The sequence below is a fragment of the Trachemys scripta genome, chromosome 10 (genome assembly GCF_013100865.1).
Source record: "Trachemys scripta elegans isolate TJP31775 chromosome 10, CAS_Tse_1.0, whole genome shotgun sequence".
In the NCBI taxonomy this organism is placed as follows: domain Eukaryota; kingdom Metazoa; phylum Chordata; order Testudines; family Emydidae; genus Trachemys; species Trachemys scripta.
The window spans coordinates 52,702,685-52,720,901 of NC_048307.1; the positions used below are offsets into that span (position 1 = coordinate 52,702,685).

Consider the following 18,217-nt stretch of genomic DNA (forward strand, 5'->3'; position numbering starts at 1 on the left):
GGGGCAGGGATCTGGGGGGGGCAGTCAGGAAGGAGGGAGGGTTGGATGGGGGTAGCGGGGGGCAGTCAGGGGCAGGGATTCCGGGGGCATCAGGGGACAGGGAGCGGGGTGGATGGGGTAGGGGTCCCGGGGGCCTGTCAGGGAACAGGGTGGGTTGGATAGGACAGGAGTCCTGGGGGGGGGTGGGGGAGGCGCGGGGCATCAGGGGGAGTAGCGGGGGGGGGGAAGGTGCATATAGGGGTGGGGGTCAGCCCACGCCCCCTTCCCCTTACCAGCCCTCCATACAATTTCCAAAACCCGATGTGGCCCTCAGGCCAAAAAGTTTGCCCGCCCCTTCTCTATGGTGTTGATAGCTACAACAGAAATGTTGTTATTGGCTTTTCTGCTCAAGTGGACACGGCCTGGCAATGCAATGGAAGGACACATGAGCTGAAGGGTAGACGATGAAAGCTAGCGCTCTCTTGTTCTCGCTCGCTCTCTCAAGCACAGTCGAGAGAGAGAGAGAGAGACAGACACTGCACTTGCTTGGCATCACAGTAGAACTGCCTAATTAAGATGAAACGCTTCAAGTGGCAACAATGATCAGTGCTCAGTAATGCTCCCCTTTGCTGTCCAGAGTTTAGTAGCTATCTATCTAATTCCATTTATATCTAATATTAATAATCTGACACCGGAGAGCCAGGTAAGAAGTAAGGCGTTGATGCAGGTCAGGATAGAACTGCTTCGTTGACCAATGTCAAAAGGCTTGCACAACCCTTACCTGCACTATTGCTTGTCACCAAGTTTTTCCATGAGAATGAACACCAGCTAAAGTGCCAACAAATATTTGCAAGCTTTTCACTAAAATAGCTGGAGGGATGATATTTTGGCAGAGCACTGCTCTCATTTGATACACATTTTTCTTCATTGCTTGTGGTCTATTGTCTTGACTAAGATATGAAGAGTACTTCAGACAAACAACAACAGGGAGTCCAACTATGGACTGGGCTTTGACTTCCACTGTTACCTAACTTATAAGTGATTTCTAAACATGGCCAGTACCACTTCCAACTCCGAGTAGTCTTTGAGCAGCTCAAGAAGCGTATGTGTTGGCAGCGTAACAAAAGAGAATCAAAGAACCAGAGAAATGTACGGCTGGAAGGGACCTTAAGAGGTCAGCCAGTCCATGCCCCCAGCACTGAGGCAAGACCAAGTATACCTGACCAGGGCTCAGCAACCTCTGGCACATGGTCCATCGGGGTAATCTGCTGGTGGGCCACAAGACATTTTGTTTACGTTGACCGTCCGTAGGCAGGCCCCCCCCACCCTCGGCAGCTCCCAGTGGCCACGGTTCGCCGTTCCCGGCCAATGGGAGCTATGGGAAGCAGCACGCTCTGTGGGCCTACTTCAGTGTCCTTTCACTTAAAATCCAAGTTGCTTTAGCATTCCTGATTAATACTACACTTCATTTAGCATTTGACCAAATAAAATTACGCAGGCCCAAACTCAATTCTGGCCTATGTTCCGTACATGGTCAAGTGAAAGGAAATTGACCATCAACTGGCTAGAAAAAGCCAGTTTAAAAAATAAAAAGAAGAAAGGAAGTAGTGATAGGTAACAATAAGCACTCTATTTTGAATTGGACAACTATGAGAGAAGTTTTAGGTCCTCTTCCTTGGAACTGTAGAAAGAGTTAAACAGTTTGGGGGAATGGAAACTTGTTTGCATGTAATTTAGTAGCACTGCATATTACTGTAATACTTATGTTTTTATTTTGATAAACAAGTTTTTTTTACAGTATATTTCAGTAAAAGCACTTTTTTAAGCTTGAATTTCGAGGCCAGGTACACTAGTCTCAACTCCAAGAGCTGTCCCAGCATGCACTATCCTGATGTCACCATGAGCCCCAGAGGGTATTTTAATTCTTAGGGTATTCAAAACCAGGTATTACTACTAACCCCGGGTTAAGTATTTTTAGTCAGCTCTAAACATGCAGTCAATTGCCATACTTAACTTACAGCAAAGAACAATACTTGCTAGCAGTACACAAATGCACAACCCCAGACTGCAGTGCATCTTTCAAGAAGCAAGACTCCATTCTACTGGCAAGCTTCCTAGAATTCCATTTAAACAGAAATCAAGGTCACTTAGTCACCCTGGGGGAATTAGTGATATAGCAAAAGCTTCAACAGGACAATGAAAACTTTACGTGTAATCTCAAAGTTAGTCCAGAGTGTGTTCCTGCAAGCCAAAAAACCAAGTAACACAAGGGCACTGTTGGAGCGGGACATTAAATGTTAGTCTGTAGCCAATTTGGGTGGAGTATTCAAGGTAAGTTTCCTTCACCAATCCAGTATAGATATATGTGGGGTTTAGTTTGGTTTTTTGTTTGTTTGTTTTTTTTGGAGGCTAACCATTTTATACTACCCTCATCCCTCTTCAATCCTTGTTCATTATATTATAGAAAACTCAACTCAAGGGAAAGGTTGAACAATTCTTGAAGCCAAATAGATACTATTTAAGTAACTCTTTTAGACACTTGGTTTTAGTTTAATCTACTTATGCACTTGGAAAAGAAAAAAAAGTCAATTTCTATGCCGGCAAATTCAAAACTGGTCTGATTTTTCACTTTCCTGAAGCACTCGGTTGTCTTTTCAGACTGAGAAATTTCCGGAGTTCCCTTAAGTCTCAGGGGTTTTAAGAGTAAGAGCTTTAGCTTATGGTTTAAACTTATTTTAAGGTTCAGGATGTGTAAGTTGCTTCCTATTCATACAGCAAGTAAAAAGAACTGTAGACAATATAATGTCCAGTTCCCAATTGAATTCAGGAGCAGTCTGAATGAAATCAATGATTCATGAAATCTGTACTCTCACGTTGCTATGGAGATTCCAGGCATACAATTGCAGGTTCTACAGATCCCAGATGAAACACTCCTAGATCAGTTACAAGAGGTGTCTTCCTGTACTCACTACAAATAGAGGATAGCATGGCAACTATGGATTCTATCCACAAGTGAAATCCACAGCCAAGACTTAGGGTATTAATGTGATCTATTTTACTATAAAATTTAATCAGCCTTTTAACCAAATACTTGATTTTCATGTGACATTAGCAGAAGGACACTGGAACCCTCCTTCCTCATAACACAAAACTGGAAAATACTTGGAAAAAAGACAACCTGAAATTTGTTAATTTTTTTCCTTGGCACTCGCAGCTAATGTCAATATAAATAGTCATAGCTGACAACGTAAAATACCAGTGTGGCAAGGAATACTTAATCCTAGCTCAAGAAAAATAGTCTTACAGAAAAAAATTTCCCAGGTGAATTTTTGGGTGTTCATGCTTCAAATCACCAGTGTCTTCAAGCACCAACTTCTGAAACGATGCAGGAAAGCCATGACAATAGGTGCTGCACAGGGGCGGCTCCAGGCACCAGTGCATCGAGCGCGTGCCTGGGGCGGCCTGCCTGTCGCCATGAGGGCAGCAGTCAGGCTGCCTTCGGTGGCATGCCTGCAGGAGGTCCGCCGGTCCCGCGGCTTCAGCAGCAATTCGGCAGTGGGTACGCCAAAGGCGCGGGACCAGCGGACCTCCCGCAGGCATGCCACCGAATCCGTGTTACCAGCGGACCTCCCGCAGGCGTGCCATCGAAGGCTGCCTCACTGCCGTGCTAGGGACAGCAAAATACATAGAGCCACCCCTGGTGCTGCAGAAGAGTTAATAAGTGAAACAATGCTGATTTTATGGCTACCTGATAATTCTTATCTCCACAGACAGACAGTCTCAAACAAACCAATCTATCCATAAGTATATCACTTACAGACATTTCTGGCACTAAATGCGTTATCTGTGCAGCTCACATTAAAGAATTTAAAAAATCCAAATCCAATGAAGAAAGGAAGTAATCCCATTTTCAAGTAAGGCAAACTGACACAGAAACAGAGTAACTTTCCCAAGGTGACATGACACTTGTGGAAGTGCCAGTAATAGAACTCGATATCTCAGCACCCAATCACTTGAGCCACAGTTTGGACATATTGTCTTAGACATAATATTGACTTAATCTGCAGAGTAAGTGTCCAAACAGAGAACTTGTGCAAAATATCCATTCCCCTTTAAATTTACACCCTAGCCATTCTGCACTTGAATTTCCCCATGAATACTCCAAGCAGGTAAAGTCCTCAGTATCACATACACCACAACTGCCATTGGATTGACTGCTCTTTGGAGACTGTTTGAAACATTGGTTTCACCACCACTCCATTTTTCTGTACCTGCTGCCATTTCTCCAAGAGTATTCATTCCTGTGTAGCATGCCTACTCTTTCCAATTATTCTACAGTAACACAACACAGATTGCAGGGTGAATCCCAAGGGCATCCCTGAGCAATTGTTCAGCAAATGCCTGTATTCAAAATTATTTCAGATAACAAAGGTGCAGCCTGTTACATAAAATTGCTATCAAAGCAAAAAACAAAAACAAAACAAAAAACACCCATGTTGGAGACAGACTCGTTGGAAAGGGATTCAGTTAAAAGAACTGTGAAATGGGATCTTTTTTACAAGCTACTGGTACCAGACCAATTTCTCAACACAACGGACAAAAGAGAAAAATTCATCCTGTTTTTCATTCAGTATACTGCAGAGGAGACATGCTATTAGAGCAATAGGACTATTTCATCCGCCATTCTTTAAAACTGAGGTCCTCCAATTCCACGATCTCCATGAAAGAAAGTGAACTGGAGATGGGTAATGGAAGCAATTTAAAGATACCCACAAAGAGGAAATAGTGGGGGGTTACTGACAGAGCATGGGGAAGCTATAGCTGATGAACAGTTAGTAGTGGAATGAGCAGAGCTAAGATAGTCCAGGACAGTATTATGCAAGTGTCATATCTAGTATAACCAAAACCAACAGTTTATCTGCCTCAACCATGGCTTGTGGTGACTATACAGCCACAGATTTGGAGTAAGCCACCCACAGTCTAGGCATATTTGCACAATCTGTGTAGCAGTGGTTTTCAGATGCAGTAATAGATTCTACTTAAAATCATAACATTAGAAAGTTGTAATGTTCTGGTGTACTAATGAATGTTGCAATTGGTTCACACACAGAGTTTCCAGGAATCAAGTTAGGGACAAACATACTACACTAACCTAGAAAAAAGACAGTCATTCAAGCAATTTGGAACACTGCAGAGTCAATTAGCTGTCAGAAATTTAAAGCACTTAAGAATCTCAAACCATCTGGCATTTACAGATCACATTTTGCTTTGTATTTGTTGACAGCAAAGCCACCTAACTACATGTATGTAGCTCCAAAGCCTGTACGTTTTTTGTTTTAAAAGCATCAATACTATAACATAGACATTTATTAAGAAACCCTTCCAGTCGGTGATGGAGATACCCAGTAACGAACTCTGGATCAGACTCAGTTGTATCATATTAATAATCCTAAAATTAACTTATCTATTATCATGTTATATTCCCCTTCTACTACAAATTTTAATGGGTTAGGAAGTCAAGTTCTTTTTCAAGTCAAGTTAAGATCATTTAGCAAAAGGAGATTACAATATGAGAAAAATCCAGATTTTACATGTGAAGTGGTAGAGTTTTCTGTTACCTTAGTGAGTTACTTTCATCTGTTAACTTATTTCTTTAAGCAATGAAGATATAAAATGCAAGTTGAAAGTTAATACAGTTTATGCTATCAGCATTCTTAAAGCTCAAATACACCACTGTTGTGTAAGCACTAAGTAGTGTAAGTAACTCAGTCTGTCACCTGTGGCTTGTGTTACGAGATATCATTTGCTCTCATGCCCACTCACTAGAAGCACATCACTACATCTAACTACTCCTTCTTTAGCTTTTAAGACCTACACACTCGCCTTTGAAGATAATTATGCATACACGTCAAGAGATATACTATTGTACTTACAGATTCCTTCAAACTGATCGGGGCATTTAACGGAGCGGAACAGACCTGCAATCCAGTCCAGGGGCAAACAAGATCTGGATGTTATCCCACAGCAGAGCACTGGTGAAATAAAAACACTGTAAGAATTCCATCTAAAGACACACAGTTTAGTAACTGTGTAAGAGAAACAACCTTACATCATGACACCATTCTTCAGAACGAAAGCAACACTAAGTTAACAAAGAAAGGCAGCATGAAATTTGACACTCAAGTGCCCCATACATGGGTGAGTGGCAGAGTCAAGTTGGAAGCAAGCCAACATGGTCTACTTTGTAGTATTTAGTTACTACTATGTTACTGCAGTGCAAAACACTTCAATCTAAGAACCTCCAAGTATTCCAAAGCTACAACTGTTTATTCATTATTCCTGGGGATAATCACATGCACAATGCAGGTAGGTAAACAGGGAAAGATTACTACTGATCACCAATTACCAGTAATTATAGTATCACTATTTCAGTTTACCAAGATGTTACAATTTTCTACCAATCCTTACGTGGTCATCTAAGTGAAGTTTTGGGTATGGTCTATCATTTTTCAGTCAGTTAGAACTTGCTTGTGAATCTAGTTTCTTTCAAAATGCCCAAGGCATTTGTTCTCATTAACATCAAAGTCTGTAAGAAGTTCAAAAATTACAGTATTTGAGCAAGATCGTAACAAAGAACTTATTTTTAAGTGTCATGTTTCATTCCCATATCACTCCGTTGAAATTTGACGTCACAGAGCTACAACTGAGTATAAGCAACTAAGCACATGGTTATAGTGGAGCCAATGAAAGAATAAATATCTCAACTGAGTGAAATCATACCTCCAATCCATGATCGTGCTAGAATATTGGAATTTTCACTCACTGATCAGAAAAGTAATTGTCTACAGCTTAGGTCCTTATCTCAGACTCACAGACTTTAAGGCCAGAAGGGACCACTGTGATCAAGTCAGACGTCCTGCACATTGAGGTTCTGTGGTCTGCACTCACCCACTCCAGTAGTATACCCATAACCTCTAGCTAAGTTACTGAAGTCTTCAAATCATGATTTAAAGACTTCAAGTTACACAGAAACCACCATTTATTCTAGTTTAAGCTTGCAAGTTACCCATGCCCATTGCTGCAGAGGAAGGCAAAAAAAACCTTAGAGTGTTTGCCAATCTAACCTTGAGGAAAATTCCTTCCCAACCCACCTGCCAGACACCTGCGAAAGAATTCTCTGTTGTAACTCAGAGCCCTGCCCATCTAGTGTCTCATCTCTGGCTGCTGGGGATATTGGCTACTAGCAATTGCAGATGGCCACATGCCTTGTAGACAAACTCATCATACCAACCCCTCCAATACATCTATCATGCTCCGTCTTGAACCCAGTCAGGTTTTTCCCCTTTACTTCTGCCCTTTGAAGGGTGTTCCAGAAGTTCAATCATCTGATGGTCAGAAACCTTCGTCTAATTTCAAGCCCAAACTTGTTGATGGCCAGTTTATAGCCATTTGTTCTTGTGTCAACATTGGTGCTTAATTCCTCTCTCTCTGCAGTGTTTATCCCACTGATGTATTTATAGAGAGCAATCATAGCCTCCCACCCCAACCTTCATTTTGTTAGGCTAAACAAGCCAAGCTCATTCATGGCCACATTTCATTGGCAGCTCATAGTCATCCTGTGTCAGAGGGGTAGCCGTGTTAGTCTGAATCTGTAAAAAGCAACAGAGGGTCCTGTGGCACCTTTAAGACTAACAGAAGTATTGGGAGCATAAGCTTTCGTGGGTAAGAACCTCACTTCTTCAGATGCAAGATGTCTTGCATCTGAAGAAGTGAGGTTCTTACCCACGAAAGCTTATGCTCCCAATACTTCTGTTAGTCTTAAAGGTGCCACAGGATCCTCTGTCGCTTTTTACAGTCATCCTGTGATTGACCAAAGCACCCAGGTTTTTCTTCTCCTCTGTCACTTCCAACTGATAAATCCCCAGTTTACAGCAAAAATTCTTGTTGTTAGTCCCTAAGTGCATGACCTTGCACTTTGCACTATCAAATTTCATCCCACTGCTATTTCTCCAGTTTTCAAGATAATCCAACTTTTCGTATATGATATTTCAGTCCTCCTTCATATTGGCAATACCTCCCAACTTTGTGTCATCTGCAAATTTTATTAGCACACTGTTTGGGTTTGACTTGCACCTTGAATGTAGTAATTTCTATTTTCATATCCTCATTTCCATTTCCACCCAGATACTTCTCCTGAGCACCTCATTACTCTTATTAAAAATTAAGGCAAAATATTTGTTTAGGTATTGCGCCATACCTAGATTATTTTTACTCTCCTTTCTCAGTGCTTAGAGGTCCCAGTTCTTCTTTATTTGTTTTCCTTTTATTTATGTGGCCACAGAACCTTTTGCTGTTGGTTTTAATTTCCTTGCACGGTCCAACTCTGCTTGGCTTTTGGCAGTTCTCACTTTATCCCTGCACTTTCTGACCTCCAAGAAGTAGCTTTCCTTGCTGATCCCTCACATCTTCCATTCCTTGTAAACTTTCTGCTTTCTCTTAATAACTTGTTTGAGATGCTTGCTAATCCAGCTTGGTCTGCAACCCATTCCTACAAATTATTTCTCCTTGCTTGAAATGCAGGCATCAGATATTTTAAGTCAAAGTTGCAAAAACTAATTCCAAGCCTCTTCCATGTTCAGATCCTTGAGTTCTTCAGTCCAGTCCACTTCCATAACTCATTTCCTTTTTTTTTTTTTTTTAGTTTGACCTTTTGAAATCAAGGATACTAGTTGCTGACCTATTTTTGTTTATCCTTCCATTTAGTTTACACTGAATTAGCTCATAATCAGTCAAACCAAGGTCGCCCTCTACAACCAGTTCTTCTATAAAGTCCTCGCTACTTATCAACACTCAAACTGAAATAGCATCACCTCTTGTTTGATGACTATTTGGTGAAGAAATCGGACAGCTATCACATCCAGGAATATCTGGGCCCTAACACTTGACCTCCAATCTATATCTGATAAATTGAAGTCTCCCATAATCACAAAATTCCCAGTAGTATTTATTTCATTAAAAATATTAACGCAGTGTCTATCCATAACCAACTTAGATCCCGGAGTCTGTAGCAGACCGCAAGCACTCTTCCAGTGGAACCTGTTAGCTTTCTTCCCCAAAGTGATTTTGACCCAAACAGATTCTGTTTTATCCATTCCATCGCTTCTAATTTCTTTACATTCTACCTCATCAGTAATATATAATGCTATTCCACCACCTTTATCTTTACTTCTGGCTTTCCTATACAGCACATACCCTCAGTACCTGAATTCCAGTCATAACTACTATTCCATCACATTTCTGCTAGCCCTATAATATTAAAGTTCATGGTCTAAAACTGTTAAAGTCCAGCTCTATAGTACAGTTTACTTCCTCCTGCAGTGTAGAAGGAATACAGTTACTGAAGAAAGCACAGAGGAACACCTCATGCTGTTAAATGAGGGCCTTGGTGCTGGGACAAATATGAACTTAAACTGCAGGGTAGGAAGGGGGAAGAGAGAGGAAATCATAAAGAGCCATGCTGATTAACAGGAACTCTTTGCAAAGCACAGCTTAGCGAGATACAGGATAGTAAATCCACACAAAGAACTGACATACACAGCAGCCAGTCTTCAAGACAAGATTCCCAAAAGTAAACAAACTAACTTAGAATGCCTGACTGAAGCAACAAAACCAGCCTAGTATTCCAATTTCTGATACGGTCTGCACGGATATATAGCGTGTTTCTTCTTCTTCTGTTCACTGCTAGTTGATTTATTTTCCTCCCCATAGCTACAATGAACACACTTGTACAATATTCTGTTTTGAGTTTGTTTTATAAAATTTCACACACACACACCCCCCAAAAAAATGCATCTAGGAAGTGAAGTCATTTATTTGTTGTGAAACTATAGCAGCCACCATTATTGTTCATTTTTTAGCACTGTAACTCATCTGTGTAGTAACGCTGCTGTTTGATTAGATGTGCAATCATTTACATCATGAATGCTTGCCCTCTGACACAGTAAAATAACTTGGCCTAGTATTGCAAAGCCAATCCAACATCAGAGCAGTTCACAAAACTAAGATAGTGATTTATGTTTGTTATGTTCATTTGTTTTCCATTGCTTTTAGAACAATGAACAGCGTCATAGTTTAACCTTCAGTTTTAAGCCTGTATAAGTTTAGGTATCACATTCAGACCAGGTGGAGGGAATTACAGTGTTGTCAACTTGCAGTTTTACTGTGAGTCTTGAAAGTCTGGCCAGAGCTAGAGTCATCTCATGATGACACAAAAAGCACTAGCCCTCTTGTAAATTTCAGCCCTGCCTGGGGGAATTCTCTCTGATTGCCCTCTCCTGGGAAAGGGCAGCCAATCATGGTTTCTGCAGGAAGCAGGTAAAGTTCTCTGCCCTAGCAGACACCATTCTCAAGGAAAGAAAGGGCCAAAGAGCCCCACAGCTCAGGGCAGATCCTTCTCCTTCCTCCCCCCTAAGTTGCTCCCTTGTATTACCCCTTTTACATTTAAGACCATGAAAGAGACTGAAACCTTGAGCCAAACAACCAAGTAAAAGAAACCCATCATCAATCCTGAAACATGATTTATCAAGACACTGAACAAATGTTTGCAATTATAAACCAAGGCAATACACAGTGACCTGCCATAAAAGGATCAGCATGAGCTCAAGTTTCCATCAATTCCTACAATATCAGATGTTAGCTTGCTCGTTATCAAAGAGATGTTCTGTACCCTTTCCAGCATTCATGATTAAGGCAGTCTGGATCCTTGGATGCAACTGCATTCAGAGTAATTCAAACATTCAGTTTGTGCTCTATATCCTTCCTTCCTGCCATACCACCTCAATTTCTCATGCCAGAAGAAGTAGCCTTTCCTTACAAGCAATGCCATTATTTTATCACTGAATCTACGATATGCCAACAAAAGGGACCCAACTTGTGTAGCACATATTTTATGAAAACACTAACAATGGCCCATTCTCTTTTCCATTCCAAGACACTAAAATCATTGTTTTGAAATGGTCTCACAAAAGTAACAGTGTCTGGAAATCCAATGAGCAGATTACTCTAGCTAAGTTGCTAATGGCAGCACTTATTTTTTGCTCAGTAGTCGCACGCTGTTGCTGCAGAGCAACAGCCAGATGTTGGTTGCCCTATGGATTTGGGCTAAACAGTTGTCACATCTGCCGCTGTGCTGCCAAGAGTTGTCCCCACTAAGATCAAGGTACAAGCCATCTGCCACTTAGTTCATGAACTTGGGCAAGTCACTGAAATTCTGTGCCATGTGTAAAAAGGAAACATTACCCTGCTTCAAAAACCTGTTAGGCCCGCACATGCGCTCTTCCTCCTCATGATGCACTACTAGGACAGTCAGCGCGCACGGGCCAACCCCCCTCAGTTCCTTCCCTACCACAGAGTCATTGACAAGAACTCCACAAAGTACAGGGCAGGAGGATGGGTTGTGGCGCACCCATAGAGGGACACATCTCTAAGAACCATTGTTACTGCACAAGGCAACTAACTTCTTCTTTGAGTAGTGTCCCTAGAGGTGCACCAATGTAGGTGACTCCCGAGCAGTAACCCTACTGAAGGGCTGGGGTTTCGGAGTCGGATCAGTTACAGATGACAGCACTGTGCACGCGAAGATGGCATCGGAGGTGGAATCCCCAGTGATTGCATAATGTTCTGCGAAGATGTGGACTGACGCCCATGTTGCCACTCTACAGATCTCTGAGATAGGAGCCTTCTTGAAGAAGGCGACAGATGAGGAGATCGACCTTGTGGAGTGTGTACAAATAGTATCTGGAGGGGTCATATTGTGAACTTGGTAACAGTGTCTGATATAGTTCAAGACCCACTTAGAAAAATCTTTGGGCTGACACTGCTGAGCCCTTGGATCTTTCTGCAATGGAAAGGAAAAGCCTGGGGGCCTTCTGAAGGCATTCATCCTGTCCAGGTAGAAGACTCCGGCTCTCCTGACACCTAGAGGGTGTAATACAGCCTCCCTGTGCCTTGGGATAGAAGGTTGAACAATGAATTAATTGGTTCTTGTGAAATGGGGAGACTATCTTAAGAATCAAGTTTGGATATGGTCTGAGCATAACCTTGTCCCAAAAGAATACAGTGGGGGGGGGGGGAGATGTGCCCACAGAACTGCTATTTCTCCTATTCTTTGGCCAAAGTAATCGCTATCAGGAAGGCCATTTTCACTGAGAGGTACATAAGCAAATCGGTGGCCACGGGTTCGAAGGGAGTCCTAGTCAGTCCTTTCAGTACCAGATTTAAGTCCCCGATGGGTGTAGGAAGCCAAGGTTGTGGGAATAGGTTAAATCTACCCTTGACGGATCTTTTGGTAGTCAGGTGCGACAGCACTGAGTATCCCGCTACTGGATGATGGAAGGCTAGGTGAACTCAAAGAGCTTAGAGACAGCCCTGATCTTTTTAGGGCCAGTGCATAGTCTAAGCTGTGTGGAAGAATCATGGATGTCAGGGAGATTTGTTGGGAAATACACCATATCTGAAACGTGGACCATTTTTGTAGGTAAGTATTTCATGTCAAAGACTTTCTACTGTGTAATAATACCTCTTAAACGTCCATCAAACAGGAGCTTTCTAGGTGTTTGAGCCAAGAAGAAGCCAGGCCTTGAGGTGGAGAATCACCAGGTTGGGATGTAGGGTACATCCGCTGTTCTGCGAAAGGAGGAGTGACTGGAAGAGAGATCAGAGGCACGTCGCAAGCTGTGACAGGTAAGGGTACCAAGTCTGTCTTGGCCAAGCAGGAGCCATCAGAGGGACGTGTGCTCCCTCTCTCTTTGTTTTCAGAAGGACCTTCAATAGTGTGGGGAAAGGAGAAAAGACACGAAAAAGATCCCTGTCGCAGGGGAGAAGGAGAGCATCATCTAGGGAATGTTGTCCTATCCCCGCTCTGGAACAATAGCCATGAACATTTCTTGTTCAGGTAAGTGGTGAACAAGTCTGTGGTCAGACTGAATAGATTGCGAAGTACTACTGGGTCAAGTTCCTACTCGTGGTCATGTGAGAATTTGTGACTGAAACTGTCTGCTATCGAGTTCAGTGTATCTGGAAGATAGGCTGTCAACAGTGTGATGTTGTGGGAGACAATTCCATAGTCTGATCACTCAAAGGGAGGGTGACCGAGCTCCCCCGTGTCAATTTATTTAGAACATGCAAGCTATGTTGTCTGTTAGGACTCTCATGTGTGATCCTTTGATCAGCAGGATGAAGTGGGCGAAAGTATTCCTGACTGCCCTTAGCTCAAGGAGATTGATGTGAATGGATATCTCCGTCGGTGACCATTTGCCTTGTGTCATAAGGCCATTTAGATGTGCACCTCACCCTATGAGCGATGCGTCGGTAGTGAGAAGCAATGACGGGGGGGGTTGCAAGGAGATCCCTTTGCAAATGTTGGTTGGGTCTCTCCACCAGTTTCGGTAGATTTTGATCCTGGTGGGTAGTGACAGGAATTTGTCTAATCTGTCCCTGTTTGGTCTATAAACTGAGCTGAACCATATCTGAAGATACCGCACACCAGCCTTCACATGCGGTATTACCAGTGTGCCCATTACCATGTGCCCCAAGAGTTATAGGCAATGTCTGGCTGATATTTGTGGCTTGTTTTGAATGGTCTCTGTGAGCATACTCAGAGAGAGAGATCTCTGCCGAGGTAGAAGGGCTCTGGTCCATAGAGTTTCGAGGTCAGCGCCTATCAACTACAGGTGCTGCACTAGAGTCAGGATTGATTTCTGGTCATTGATCTGTAGGCTCAGTTCTGTAAACGTGCACTGCAGCTTTGGTGACTCAGTGAACCTCTTGAAAAGACCAGGCTCTGAGGAGGCAATCATCTACATACGGGTAAATCATTATCCCTTGGGAGTGAAGTGGGCACCCACCACTGAGAGAACCTTGGAAAATTCTCTTGGGGCCAATGATAGCCTGAAGGAGAAGACCCTATATTGGCAGTGATCTTGCCCCCGAGTCAATCTGAGTAATCATCTGAGAGTCAGTAGGACTATGATGTGAAAATACGCATCCTGAAGGTTGAGGGCTGAAAACCAGTCTCCTTGTTCCAACACTGGAATGATTGATGCTAGAGTGACCATCTTGAATTTTTGAGCCTTGAGAAACTTGTTGAGAGCTCTGAGATCTAGTATGGGTCTCCAACTTCCCTTCCTCTTAAGTATTAGGAAATAACAAGAGTAGAACCCTTGGCCTTGTAGATGCTGAGGTACTGGTTCTATGGCTACTAACTGGAAAAGATGATCTACCTCTTGTCATAGTAAAGTCTCATGAGAAGGGTCCCTGAAGAGGGACAGGGAAGGATGTTGCGGAGGGGGCACGGAGGTAAAATGGATAGAGTACCCTTTGCGAACGATCTTTAAGACCCATTGGTCCAAAGTTATGCATTTCCAGGTGCTGCGGAATGCTGCCAGACGGTAACCAAATGGGTGGAACAGTGGTGGTTGGTTGTAGCAGTTGTGGGGAGTAGTCTATCGCCACCTCGACCAACATGTTAAAATTGGTGTTTGGACCTGGATGGCTGGGACGAAGAAGATTGCAGGCCAGGAGGTTTACATCTTGAAAATTTAGTTTTCTTCCTCTGTGGCATGTAGATGCGTTGAGCCAGGTATTGAGAGGTGCATGGCTCAAGCTGGAGCTGCGGACTAAATATTCTGTTCTGGCTTGATGTGTATATGCCCAGTGATTGAAGAGGCTCAAGAATCCTTCAGGGTGTGAAGAGAAGCATCGAGCTTAGTGCCCTCAAAGAGAAGAGTTTCAACAGTTGACTGAATCTCCTTTGAAAAGCCCAACAGAGCCAAGAAGCACACCGCATCACCGCCACTATAGAGATGGATCTGGCTGTAATGTCAGCTGCATTGAGGGCAGATTGTAGCACTGTCTTTACTACTAGCTGACCCTCCCAAATGATGGCCTTAAATTGGTCCCGATGAGACTTGGGCAGCTGTTCAATAAAATCGTTCAGTTTTGAACAGTTTTACATCGTCATATTTCACCAGGAGGGCTTGGTAATTGGCGATTTGAAACTGAAGCGTGGCCAAGGAGTATACCTTCCTCCCAAAAAGGTCCAGACGCTTCCAGTTCCTATTGTAGGAAGCCCAAGAGATATGGGGCCAGTAAGCAGCCATGGAGTCCCAGTATGGCCACTGGGGTAGAGCCCGGTAGGGGTACCCATGGTTGACTGTAGCAGAATGACGGCGGTGGGGCCGTATGAGGATATGCCTGGGGGCCCTGTTGGTATTCGGCACTGTAGGGAGCCTGGGAGGAGTACTAAGATACCCCCTTCTCTGATTTGCTATCCGAGTCCGTACTAGAGAGCGAGGGAACATGGCAGGGTAGTGGGGAAGACCCGCCAAGATAGAGGAGGAACTTTGTCACACCCAATAAAAGAAAAAAGGTTCTCTCGATCCCAAAGGACCAAGCCCCAGACCCAGGTCAATACACAAATCACATCTTACCCACAAATCATGCTGTTGCCAATCCTTTAGAATCTAAAATCCAAAGGTTTATTCATAAAAGAAAAAAGATAGAGATGAGAGCTAGAATTGGTTAAATGGAATCAATTACATACAGTAATGGCAAAGTCTTGGTTCAGGCTTGTAGCAGTGACAGAATAAACTGCAGGTTCAAATCAAGTCTCTGGAGTACATCCACAGCTGGGATGGGTCCTCAGTTCTTTGTTCAGAGCTTTAGTTTGTAGCAAAGTCCCTCCAGAGGTAAGAAGCAGGATTGAAGACAAGATGGAGATGAGGCATCGGCCTTTTATAGTCTTTTCCAGGTGTAAGAACACCTCTTTGTCCTTACTGTGGAAAATTACAGCAAAATGGAGGCCGCAGTCACATGGGCAAGTCCCTGCATACTTTGCTGAGTTACAAGGCATATCTGCCTTCTCTCAATGGGTCAATTGTATAGCTGATGGTCCTTAATGGGCCATCAAGCAGGCTAGGCAGAACGGACACTAACTTGTCTGAGATGTCACCAAGAAGCACAGCATAAGTTTGAAATACAGACAGTATAGAGCCAATACTTATACCTTGAAATAAAAAATGATATATGCATACAGATAGTGTAATCATAACGAGCAAACCATAACCTTGTCTTAGACACCTCATTTGACCCCCTTTATACAAAATTTGGTGCCACTACAGGACTTTGGTTGCAACCATGTTCTATATGGTCCCAGTTCAAATCAATAACGTGACATGAGATAATAGTCATTAACAGACTGCTAATAGCTCTGTCTCTAGCTGGGGCGGTTGAGAAGGAACGGGGAGGCGGCGGTTGGACCGCGTGCACTGACTGACCTTGTGGCACAGCACTAGGAGAGAACGCATGTGCGGGCCTAACCGACACTGCTACCAAAGTTCTCCAATCAGCAGCGCAGAGACGTAAGCACACCTACAGTGGAACACCCATAGAGACACTACTCAAAGAAGAAACAAGATAACTATGAAATGCTTTATGAGGCAAGTGCTGACATTACAGAAATAACCAGCACAAACCAGGAGAAAGAAAATACATTTTGTAATAAGAAGTGTAACACTGAACTAAATGAGGGTGTTGCCCTAAAACAGGTGTTTCACAGGTGAAAGGTCACCCAAGTGAATAACAGATGGCATAGGTGCTGGAAAAAGAGGTGCGGGGGGTGCTACCGCACCCCTTGGCTTGAAGTGGGTTCCATTATATACAGGGTTTATAGTTTGATTCAATGGCTCTCAGCACCCCCACTGTAAAAATTGTTTCACCACCCCTGACAGATGGTGTATGATAATTTCAGGATTTAATAGGATCTGTACACGCCAAACACTGAAATTATGTCTAGTATAAGTTGTTGCTAGCACTTATGCAGTTGACTTGCTATTTAAGTGAAGCCAGTGAAGCAAGCTTAGTGAAATATTTTTTCAGCTAGCCCAAGTGCTTTCACACTGTCAAAAGTTATTGTGAGCATCTCTCACTGACCAACTTTGGCCTGCAGAGCAGGAATGAAGATTTTCAGGACTAAACTCTTGAAATTACATGACGCCTTCCACAATGGAGACCTTTCACATAGGAAACCAAGGTTTCCCTAATATGACTAGTGACCATTCAGTCATTGGATACTTAACACTTCATAGGGGTCCTGATTTTCTGAGTGCAGGCGATCAACATGTTGATGAGTCAGATCTCTTTAAAGCATCTCATGCTGGGCATCCAAAAATTGAGGCCCTCCATCACTAGACACATTTGGAAAACCTTGGCCAGGGAACTTAGTGTTGAGTTAACTGCTGGGTAACAACTTCAATCAAAAGGCACCCAGGTTATGCAGAAAATAGCTTTATGCCACAGAGCCCAAACAGGGAGAGGAGCCTTCCTGAATATACTTCTTCCTGACAATAAGCAACTGCTAGAACAGGGAAACTTGTAACTGTTACCTTTTTGTCTTCCTCAGCTTTCAGCAAAGGGTTCACAGACCACAGCAATGCCCAGGTTTTCAGAAACTACACCTCTACCCCGATATAATGCGATCCGATATAATACGAATTCGGCTATAACGCGGTAAAGCAGTGCTCCGGGGGGGGGGGGCGGGGCTTCGCACTCTGGTGGATCAAAGCATGTTCGATATAACGTGGTTTCACCTATAACGCGGTAAGATTTTTTTGGCTCCCGAGGACAGCGTTATATCGGGGTAGAGGTGTAGTTGGAAAGTAAATTTGGAGAAGTCATCTAGTCAGCATGCGGCATTATTACCAGTAAGTTTGGTATTTGTAAGCAGTGCTTCTCACTGCAGGCCTCAATCACAATTGGGCACTATTACAATTAAAAAAAAAAAAAATCAGGTTCCTTAAAAGCCCCATAATAGCCCAAACTAGACTATTACTGCCAAAACACAAACCGATCACCCAAAACTCGGTATGGAAATAAGTGACTAAAAACAAAAAAAGGAGATCTGAGTTCTATTCCTGGCTCTACCGACCGACACTTTATTAGCTGACCTTGGGAAAGTGGCTTCCCTCCTTTTGCCTCAGTTTCCCCTTACGTTAAAGGGGGATGACACTGACCTCTCTGTCAAGTGTTTTGGAATCTATGGATGAAAAGCGCTATGTAAGAGCCTGGCATTATTATTCAGCTGTGATAATGGATACGTAATTTAGCAATTTAGCAGCAGAGGAGGACAATGCGATGTCAAGCTACATTATCCCAAGACACATCACATACCTGAGAAGCAACA

The 18,217-nt window shown here is 43.1% G+C and overlaps 1 protein-coding gene across 2 annotated transcripts in view; it reads right to left on the minus strand.

Moving 5' to 3' along the window:
• TLN2 (talin 2) overlaps positions 1-18,217 on the minus strand; it is a 367,623-nt gene that overhangs the window by 294,968 nt on the left and 54,438 nt on the right. For both annotated transcript variants that reach the window (XM_034782956.1, XM_034782957.1), the window contains exon 2: positions 5,913-6,011. The gene's annotated coding sequence lies outside the window, so the exon portion shown is untranslated. The remainder of the gene's footprint in view (positions 1-5,912; positions 6,012-18,217) is intronic.